Raw genomic sequence first — 10,474 nt, 5'->3', positions numbered from 1 at the left:
ACACACACACACACACACACACACACACACACACACACACACACAGCTGCCAGGGAAGAGCTCCATGGCTGCGGACTGTACATCCATCCAGTCTCCTAGTAACTGCTGGGTACGTGTTATGTGCAGCACATCACTCACCTGTGGTCCTGGATACAGGAGGAGAGGGAACAAGAGGTGTTAAAGAAAGATTCATGGCTTGTCCACAGCGGACAGTGTTCTTCCATCCCCTCTGGCAGGCTCAAGAGAAAGGGCCCTTGTGAAACAGAAAATCTTGCCTGTGTGGCATGCCCTAGGGAGGAGTATTAGGCAGGACAATGCACAGAGCCTGGACTCAGGTGGGGGGAGCCCTGGGTCTGTGGGGACCTGCTTGGCAGAGCTACGTGTTGGGACACGTGCTGGGACACGTGCTGATCACCGGTGAGCTATGCACATTTCAGGGCTGACGGGGGAAGCCAGGACTTTGGTGTCTTAGGGTCTTGAGCCCTGAAACTGAAAGAATCTGTACCCAAGTCTCTTGGGACCTGGAGACAATGTGGGGCAGGGCTCCCAGCACTTGATGAGAGATTGTTCCTCCACGTGGGGACAGAGGACTCTAAGCATGTTTCTGAGGCTGTTTATTGCTCCTGTTTGAGGATTTGGGGCTTTGTATCACTGTGTAGCCCTGGTTGGCCTGAGTCTTGCTATGTCAGACTCACAGATACCTGCCTGCCTTTGCCTCTGGAGTGTATGCTGGGATTGAAGGACTGTGCCTAGCAGTTACTTGGTTTTGAGGCAGAATCTCAGGCATTCCAGCCTGGCTTCATATCTGCTGACTAGCTGAGGTTGACTTTGAACTCTTGAGCTTTTTGACGCCGCCCCCCCCCCCAACCCCCAAGACTCACTGCCGGGTGGGGTGGGCATGGTGGGGGGAGGGGAGAGAGAACAGAAGTAGAGGGAAATCTACGGCAGGTCCTGTAACAGAAGCTAAAGGAAGTAAACATTTCCAGGAGGTCACCGGGCTGTCTTCTGTCTATTTATGCGTTCTTGTTTTGGGTTTAATCTGGAGGCTGAGAGGGACAAAGCAGACTTGTCACCCAGCCAGGGGCAATGGAGGATGCTCCACGCCCCCTACCGGAAGCTGGAGAACTTGCTCGTTCTCATCTGATTCTGAACTGCCTGTGGGTCTGTGGGCCTCCCGTGCACAGGGAGGAAGACCGTCTGAGACAGCTTTTTGGTTGGTGTTTGTTTTCCTGGGAATGTCCTTCTGTGTCCGATGTGTGTACTCTGTGCTTTTTGTCTTCTTGTACAATTTTTTTTTTTTTTGACAGGGTTTCTCTGTGTATCTCTGGCTGTCCTGGAACTTACTCTATAGACCAGGCTGGCCTCGAACTCAGAAATCTGCCTGCCTCTGCCTCCCAAATGCTAGATATTAAAGGCATGTGCCACCACGCCCGGCTACACTGATAATGGGAGATCCTAGTATGCTGGACCTCTGCAGCGTAAAACACTCTTTGCATTCATATACAGTTTGAGTCTGGGACATCATTCTTTGGAGAATCATGGACCCTTACAGTAATAAAGGATGTCCAGGCCAAGAGCCAGCCATTCAGAGACACAGTTACACCCTTGTCTTACATTATATGCAACTACTGACTCGTGATGAGGTAATGGTTGAAAAGCCAAACACAAAATAACAAGCCACTACACACAGTTCAGACATTTGACAATTTTAAATTAACAATTATGATTTTTGAGAGATAGGGTGTCATTATGTCGTCCTGACTAGCCTGGGACTGGCTATGTAGACCAGACTGGTTTCAAACTAACCAACCAACTAATTAACAACAAAAAACTGAGACAGGGTCTCTCTATGTAGCCCTGGATGTCCTAGTACACCCTATGTAGACCAGGCTGGCCTTGAATTCACAGTTATCAAGGTGGGATTAAAGGTGTACACCACTCTACCTACTAATTTAAAAACATCATGATTATGTATATGTGCCAGTTTGTGTGCATTTCTGTTTGTGGGTGTGTGCGTGTGATGGTTTGTATATGCTCAGCCCAGGGAGTGACCCTATTAGAGGGTGTGTCCCTGTTGGAGTAGGTGTGTCACTGTGGGTGTGGGCTTTAAGACCCTCATGCTAACTGCCTGGAAGCCAGTATTCTGCTAGCAGCCTTCAGATGAAGATGTAGAACTCTCAGCTCTTCCTGCACTATGCCTACCTGGATGCTGCCATGCTCCCACCTTGATGATGGACTGGACCTCTGAACTTGTAAGCCAGCTCCAACTAAAAGTTGTTTTTATAAGAGTTGCCTTGGTCATGGTGTCTGTTCACAGCAGTAAAACCCTAACTATAACCGTGCATATAAATGTGGATACCCGCTGAGGCCAGAGCATTGATCCCTGGGCAGAGGTTACAGAGGGTTCTGGGCCACCAGCTGTAGGTGCTAAGGCTTAAACCAAGGTCAGGCCACCGCAATAGAAATGGTTTAGTTTTTGATATGTTTTTATGGTTCTGGGTATTGACTTCGGAGCCGTAACCATAATAGAGAACATTTCAATAGAAAAACTTTGCCTAAAGCCATCTGTAGGGATACCAGGGATTCAAGAGCATACTCACTGACTAGTAAGTTTTGAGGTCAGCCTGGGCTACATGAACCCTCTCTTCTTTGCTCCTCCAAAAAAAAAAAAAAAAAAAAGGAGGAAGAAGAAGTGAGTGATTGATGCCCCTATCAGGTGCGGAGCAGAGGAGGCTTCAACACATTCCAAGTGGAGAGAAAAACTGGGGAATGCAGTGTAGTGATATGCACTTAATATGTATTTTCTGACCTAACAAGCCTGTATTCTTCAGTATCTTTACTAATGCTCCAGTGGCCAGGCATGGCAGTGCACACTTGTAATCCCAGATACTCATGAGACTGGATGTGGAGGATCTTGAGTTCAAGAGTAACCCGAGAAACATTAGAAGACCTACCTCAAACAGGAAAGGGGAGCGAGAGCTCAGGTCTTATGCTTGCACAGCCAGTTGTGCTGTCTCGTCTTTCCATTTTCTCCCCCAACTTCTTTTCTTTCCTCTTCCCTCTGCATTTCCTTGTCTTCCTGCCTCTGGGATATGGCTCAGTGGTAGAGCCCCTGCCTAGAATCCCCCAGTGAGGGGCTGGGGGTGTGGCTCAGTGGTAGAGCCCCTGCCTAGAATCCCCCAGTGAGGGGCTGGGGGCGTGGCTCAGTGGTAGAGCCCCTGCCTAGANTCCCCCAGTGAGGGGCTGGGGGCGTGGCTCAGTGGTAGTGCATCTGCTTCTTATGTAGAAGGCCATGGGCTTCACATGGGCACTGCCAGCCTTTTGCAAAAGTAGGAGGACATTTCCACATTAGATCCAACACCACATAAACCAGGTAATGTGGTCCGTGCCTGTAATTATAAAGCCACAGGAGGCTCACACGTTCAAGGCCATCTCTGGCTGTGTAGAGGGAGTTTGAGGCTAGTCTGGGTTACAAGAGACCCTGTCTCCAACAAATGAATTTCTTCACACACGATGAATTTCTTGTGCAGCAGACCACAGCTCTCTTGGGAGTCGGCACAGGAAGGAGGAGTGTAGGGTATCAGGCACCTTTCCCAACATCTGGGAGACTTACTTAATAGTAAGCTTTCCTTCTTCTTTATTGAGAGAAGGAACTTGCTCCTTGCCCAACCTATGTACCACACAGGTACTTCCTAGGGCTGTTTTTACCCTTACCTTCAAGATGCAGGCATCTTTGTTTAAAACCTTTCCTACCCTCCCATGCTTTAAGGGTGAACGTCCTGGTGGGGTTGAAGTATTTGTGGGTTAAAAATTTGGCCCATTGAGAGATGGCTCAGCAGTTATGAGCACCTTTGCCTTTGCAGAGAATGCAGGTTTGATTCCCAGTACCCACATGGCAGTCTACGATCATCTGTAATCCTAGTTAATCCAGCGGAGCCTCTCCTCTTCAACTCCTGGGCACCAGGCGTGCACCTGTGTGGCACACCTACATACCTACAGGCAAAACACTTATACACATCAATGCTTTAAAAACAAAGACAACCTAAAATATTTCAGTTTAGGAATGTGGAGCCTTTGGGGGAACCTGTTGCTGATTCCTAACTTACAGCCCACCTGCTTCCTTCTGTCCGAATCCCCATTCCTCTTGTGCCACTGTGGGGGGAATCTTTGGGTACCCCACCAATTGTGCCCCTGCTCTCTTCATACCCAGAGACAGGGAGCTTTCGGGTTTCATCTGACCCCCCTTGCTTACTACTTCAGGGAAGCAGCTTGTACAGGCTCTGGAAGGAGGCTAGCAGCTGCTAACTCCATGTTGGGTCTTAGGGTCTTGGGTCTGATCCAAAGTGGGGGCACACACATCCTCTGGTTCTTTTTTGTTTGTTTGTTTTTTGTTTTTTCGAGACAGGGTTTCTCTGTGTAGCCTTGGCTGTCCTGGAACTCACTCTGTAGACCAGGCTGGCCTCGAACTCAGAAATCCGCCTGCCTCTGCCTCCCAAGTGCTGGGATTAAAGGTGTGCACCACCACTGCACCAGCACATCCTCTGGTTCTTAAGAGACTCCTTACTTTGTGTGAAGACTCAGGTTTGAGCTGAAGACAGTCAATAACATCCCGTATCATTTACTGAGCATCTACTCTGTGCTCCAACCTCCTGTTATAGGAACAAGGGCTGTGAACAAGAGAGGTTTCTATCTTCACAGATCTTAGTGGTTGAGAAAAGATATAACTAAAACAAAACAAAACTAGGAAATGCTATATTTCACACAATTACTCTGGCTGCCTGGAAGCTTCAGAATTCTGGGATTATTATTACCTTTGACCTCTGGGATTTCAGTGTGTGTGTGTGTGTGTGTGTGTGTGTGTGTGTGTGTGTGTGTGTGTGTCAGGGGAGTCACGACGCACAGGGTTACCGCAGTTCTCTCTTTTCTCCACCAGAGGGTGCCATGTCCCCATTTGCCGGGCTTTCTTACCAGCGTACGTAAAAGCAAACGCTGAACCCATAAGGTTTCCTCCCCTCCCACCCCCAGCGCTCCTTCCTGTCCCGCCTCCAGCCTCCCTACCACTCTCCCGCAGAGCAGATCGCTTCTGTTAACCGCAGAGGCAATCGCAATCATTTACCAGCATCATAGACTTTCCTGGGTTTTATGCTGATGTCCCAAAGTCACACTTCACATCTCTCCTGCTTGACCTTCCAGCTCGAGAACAGCCAGGAAAAGAGAAAGGTGGCCCAGAGGAGGGTTAGCTGTGAGGGAGGGCGGGGAGGAGAGGAAAGACCAGTAGTCCGGAACTTTAAAAGAACGCTGGAGGAATTGTTGGGATGGAAAGCACTGGAGTGTATGGGGGAGGGACCCTGCATTTCATTCCCAGGGGTCTTAGGGACGACTCACAGAGGAGGACTTGGGGGATGAGAGTTACGTGTGCGATTTTGAGTCTTTGAAAGATCAGTCTGGCTCTTGTTGGGAAACAAAGGAAAGTATGTGAAACTACTGATGTTTTTGGAGGAAGCTTATAACCATGAAAACTTTTGAAAGCCAGCTCACTTTCATAAGGGAAGCCAAAATTAATGTGGCCATCCCGTGAGAAGATGCAGAAAGTGACTAGGTTTGTGATGCTCCTGCTGGACCACTGGCGCTAGCTCACCTCAGTGTCCCCCTCTTACCAAAGCCTTTCAGCTCCTCCTTGCTCTGTAGCTGATGGTCCTACCTTTGCAGAGCTCTGCTTGTCTCCGTGGGGGCTTAGCCGTCAGGATGCTGTCCTCCGCTAAGGGTCCTGGAAACATACAAGCAGGGGCAGGTATTTAAAGCACAACACGTAACTGTGATATGAAAACCAGATTATCAGTGTAAGATTTCTGAAGCGGCTTTAAAGGAAGAGGCATCTGACCCTGAAGAGTCGAGTCGGGACCCCCCTTTCAGTCATGGCAACGGGACATTGTCCCATCCACGTGGGTGGATGAGAAAACACCTGCAGGAAAAAGATGTGACCCTGTCTATGACCCTGTATAGGAGAGGAACTCTCTCTCTCTCTCTCTCTCTCTCTCTCTCTCTCTCTCTCTCTCCTCTCTCTCCTCTCTGTGTGTGTGTGTCTCTGTGTGTCTGTGTGTGTACTCCAGTAGTCACTCCCTTTCAGATTTACTTTGCCTGCCCGCAAAGGGAGCTGGGAAGTGTAGTCTTTTTTTGTTTGTTTTAAGGAAACTATCAATCAGGGGATTTGCCTCAGCTTTGAACTCAAAAGTTAAAGGGCCAGGAGGCAGTAGGGGGCGGGACTTGTAAGCGTAGTAATGGGAGAAGAGGGAGGGTGGGCTGTGATCCAGATGTAACATGAATAAAAAAGTTAATTATTATTAAAAAAAAAAAGACTTCAAGGGCTGTGGATATAAACTAAGAAAAACCAATTTGCTCAATCCTACCTGACTTCGGGCTAAGATTGAGATCAGCCTGTCCCTCTGGTATGCTGGCACTTTATGGGTACCATAACTCTCTGGGGATCACTCTGCTTCTGCCACCCTTTCTGATCAGTGATGTCGCGTGGTTCCACAGCTGTGCCCTGATCTCATTAAAAGTTCATACCTGTCATGCTTGCTAACAGCTCTCACAGCTACATCAAACGGGAGCACCAGACTTGCGGTTGCTACCTTTATAAGCCTCTTGCTCACTCAGTTAGGGGCCACCTCTTTAAATATGTAGTCACAGGAGTGTCCCCCAGCAGGGTCTTTGGCTCAATAAAAATTTCAAGTTCATAAAAAGTTTGTCCTGGTCTCCTCTTGAGTGAGAACAGCCTGATTACAACAGATGACATAACTAAAAAAAACAAGATTTTTATGTCAGGTGTGTTGATGCCTTTCATCTCAGCGCGAGGGCGGAAATGGAGGTGGGTCAACAATCAGGAGTTCAGAGCCAGCCTCTGCTAGCTAGTGTGTCTGAGACTAGCCTGGGCTGCATTAGAGTTTGTTTAAAAAACAAACCAAATAAAATGTTAAACACTCACAAAACAAACAAACAAACAAACAAAAAATTCTTAGCTCCTTAATGAGCCAGCTAGCAGGGAGGAAGAGAGCTTCCAGCTTAGTTCTGACTTGAGGTCACTGTGTCCTGGACAGGTGGAATTCTCAGCAGTAGGGTCTAACCTGGTTCTTCCCTTTTCTTCTCCAAGCACAAGAAAATCAAAGGAAACAACTGTTATAGAAAGATAAAGCCTAGAGGGACAGGAGATTTCATAGTATAGTAAAATTTTTTTATTTTTTATTTTTTGTTTTTGAGACAGGATCTTACTGTGTAGCTCTGCCCAGCCTGGAACTCAAAAAGATTCTCCTGCCTCTGCCTCTGAGTGCAGGAATTAAAGGCTTGGGCCACCATACCTGGCTTGCATTTTCATTTGTAGTATAATTAGGTTATTAAACAATGCTGTCTAAAGTTTGTAAGAATAAGAAAGGAACCATCAGGAAAGAGCAAGATGTAAGAACTAAAAATACGAAATGTATTTTTGGTAAAATATTAGATGAAAACGGTTAAAATAGTTTCCAGAGGTCTAAGGAGTTTGTCCTAAGGTCAAGGATTGTTCTAGAATGGAAATAGATCAACGAGGCAAAAGTTTAAACTTAAATTAAGTGGCTATAATTAAAGGTTATTAAAAACTCTCAGGGTCAAATTTCTATGCCCAGAGATAAAATTGGTGAGGGAGTAACATTTACAAAAACTGCCACATGAAACAGGATTTGTCATCTTTATTTGAATGAGCCATTAAAGAGTTGAAGTTTGGGGGCTGGAGGGATAACTAACTGGTTAGGAGCATTGGAACTCAGACATTTTGCAGAGGACCTGAGTTCAAGTCCTAACACCTACATTAAGTGACTCATAATCACCCATCACTCTAACTTTAGGAGCTCTAGCACCCTCTTCTGGTCTCTGTGGGAACTGCACTCATGTGCATGTACCTCTTCCCCCATGCACACACCCAAGTAATAAATTTTTTTTTCTTTTAAGTTTTTCAAGACAGGGTTTCTCTGTGTAGTCTTGGCTGTCTTGCAACTTGCTCTGTGAACCAAGCTGGTCTTGAACTCAGAGATCCACATGCTCTCTGCCTCCCAAATGCTGGAATTTAAGGTGTGCACTGTACCACATTGGCCAAATATACATCTTTTTAGAAATTAAAAAAAAAAATTGCAGTTTTTGTTTTATAGCTAGATACTAAGTTTCTATGTTTCCCCACTGGCTACCACTCTCACTTGCCAGATAGCTACAGTAGGAAAATTCTGCTAAGAGCAGTTATTCCTGCTTAGGCTAATTCTGTTAAATTGCATACTAATTATGGCACATTATCTTTTGCATATGTGTGTGTTTACTGTTTATGTGTGTGTGTGTGTGTGCATATGCATGGGCCAGTGCTCAGTGAAAGTGTGGGAACTAAAGGGGGGGAGGGGAAAGAGGGGGGAGGGAGGAGCCCACGTCCAGCCAGAGTTCCTTCTATGCTCTGGGCGGGCAGATGTGGGAGGGCTGCCAGACACTTTCCACTCAGCCCTGGGTGGGCATCTAAGCCACTGACCCCACTCGGCAGGGGGTGGACAAGGGGCACCCCCCCCATACCAGGGGCCCCGGAGCAATACCTCCGGGTTATGGGAGAGAGGGCTGAGGGAGAGAAGTTCCCTCGCAGTCCTTAGTCTTTAGAGTCCTTAGTCTAAGGACTAAGTCTAAGTCTAAGTCCTTAGTCTGGGCCTTGACTGGAGCACAGGAAGGCCTTCCTACGGGAGATTAAAAATGGCTCATTAGAGGAAAGCCTATCCCATCGTCCAGGCACAATGGGCCTTGATGAGCAGAGACAGTCTATGGTTTTAGAGCTTTATTGTGAAAAGGCAGGGGGAAAGAGAGAAAGTGAAGAGAGAGAGACTGGCTATGGCCAAGAGGAGAGAAGGGGGGGGGGAGAGAGAGAGAGAGAGAGAGAGAGAGAGAGAGACAGAGAGAGACAGAGAGAGACAGAGAGAGAGAGAGAGAGGAAGAGAGAGTAAGAGGGAGAGAGCAAGAGGGAGAGAGAGTAAGAGAGTGAGAGGAGAGGAGAGAATGAGGAAAGTAAGAGGAGAGTGAGGGGAGAGAGTAAGAGAGGGAGGTGGAGCCAAGCAGAGCCTCTTATGGTGGGCTGTTATCTTTACTGTTGCTAGGTAACTGGGAGGAGTTTAGCCAGAAGGTCAGAAGCTTGGGACATTGTCTACGTGACTACTAGCCACACTTCTCCTGTGGGAGCTGTGGGGGATGGTAACTTTGACAAGAGCCTTGATCCAGGCTACTGTGCAATGTAGGTGAATTATCACCACTCCAGGGTTCAGACCTCAGCTCGATTGGAGACCAGACTGTGTATAGCCCAATGCCCCACATGAAAGTATGTGGCAAATGAGTATAGAGAACAGAGGTCAAGCTGGAGAGATGGCTCAGCGGTTAAGGGCACTGATTGCTCTTTCAGAGGTCATGAGTTCAATTCCCAGCACCCACATGGTGGCTCACAACCTTCTGTAATGGGATTGATGCTCTCTTCTAGTATGTCTGAAGAGACTGACAGTGTACTCACATAAAATAAATACGTCTTTAAGAGTTAAAGCTTGGGCTTCCTGGTCCTCAGTTCAAAGTGTATTATGGTGTCTTTGGCCACAGAGACTTACCTTTAACTTACGGGAGGCAACCACAGCAACGATCACCTCTGTTGTTTTAGGAATCTCTTGGACTGGTCTGACCAACAACTCAAGAGGAGCATTCTCATGCCTTGTGCTGGGGGCTTTCTTAGTCAGCGGCTTCTAGGGGGTACATTCTCTAACTTAATTAAAAATGTATACATACATATATCCTTACATATATGAAATTTTGAGTAAACATGAAATAATGATTCCCTATGGCCTTTTCAAATGCCTTTAGTGTTATTTATCCCTGATGTTAGCGCATAGACAACCCAGCTGGCCTGCCACCAGGGACCCAGCAGTTGCTTACATCACTAGCTACCACTACTAGGTGTGCCAGGTGTGTGCAGCTGGATAAGGGGACCCTGCACCCCACCCCAGGTCTCTGTCCTCAGAACCCCGTCTCTCTCCTTGCCCTCACGGCTCTGCTCCCGTCTGCTTTCTGTCTACATGCCCACTCTTCTGCCTCTACCCTGCCCAGGTCCCTTCCCCCAATAAACCCCTTTCACACCAGGTCTGTTGCATGGTGTGAAACCTTACTCAATATAATTTTTTCTCAGAGGTACACCTTGACAGGGGCTGACCCATGGTGGACACATTGTATTTTCTAACACCTGATTCCTTACTCTCTGTGCTGCCTTCCCTCCCCTGTCCCTAGGTGAGTCTCCCCCATTTCCTTTTTAACATTTCACCCTCTGTAGAGCCTGTCCTCTCTGGAGCTCTCCACCCCATGCTCCTTTTTAATGTCCTTGGTTTCTGTGGTTATTCCAGGCTATAGATGGAGAGCTGAAGATTTGACTCTAGGATCCACAGATGAG

This window comes from Mus caroli, chromosome 7, assembly GCF_900094665.2.
Source record: "Mus caroli chromosome 7, CAROLI_EIJ_v1.1, whole genome shotgun sequence".
In the NCBI taxonomy this organism is placed as follows: Eukaryota; Metazoa; Chordata; class Mammalia; order Rodentia; family Muridae; genus Mus; species Mus caroli.
Note: the sequence above shows the minus strand (reverse complement) of the source record.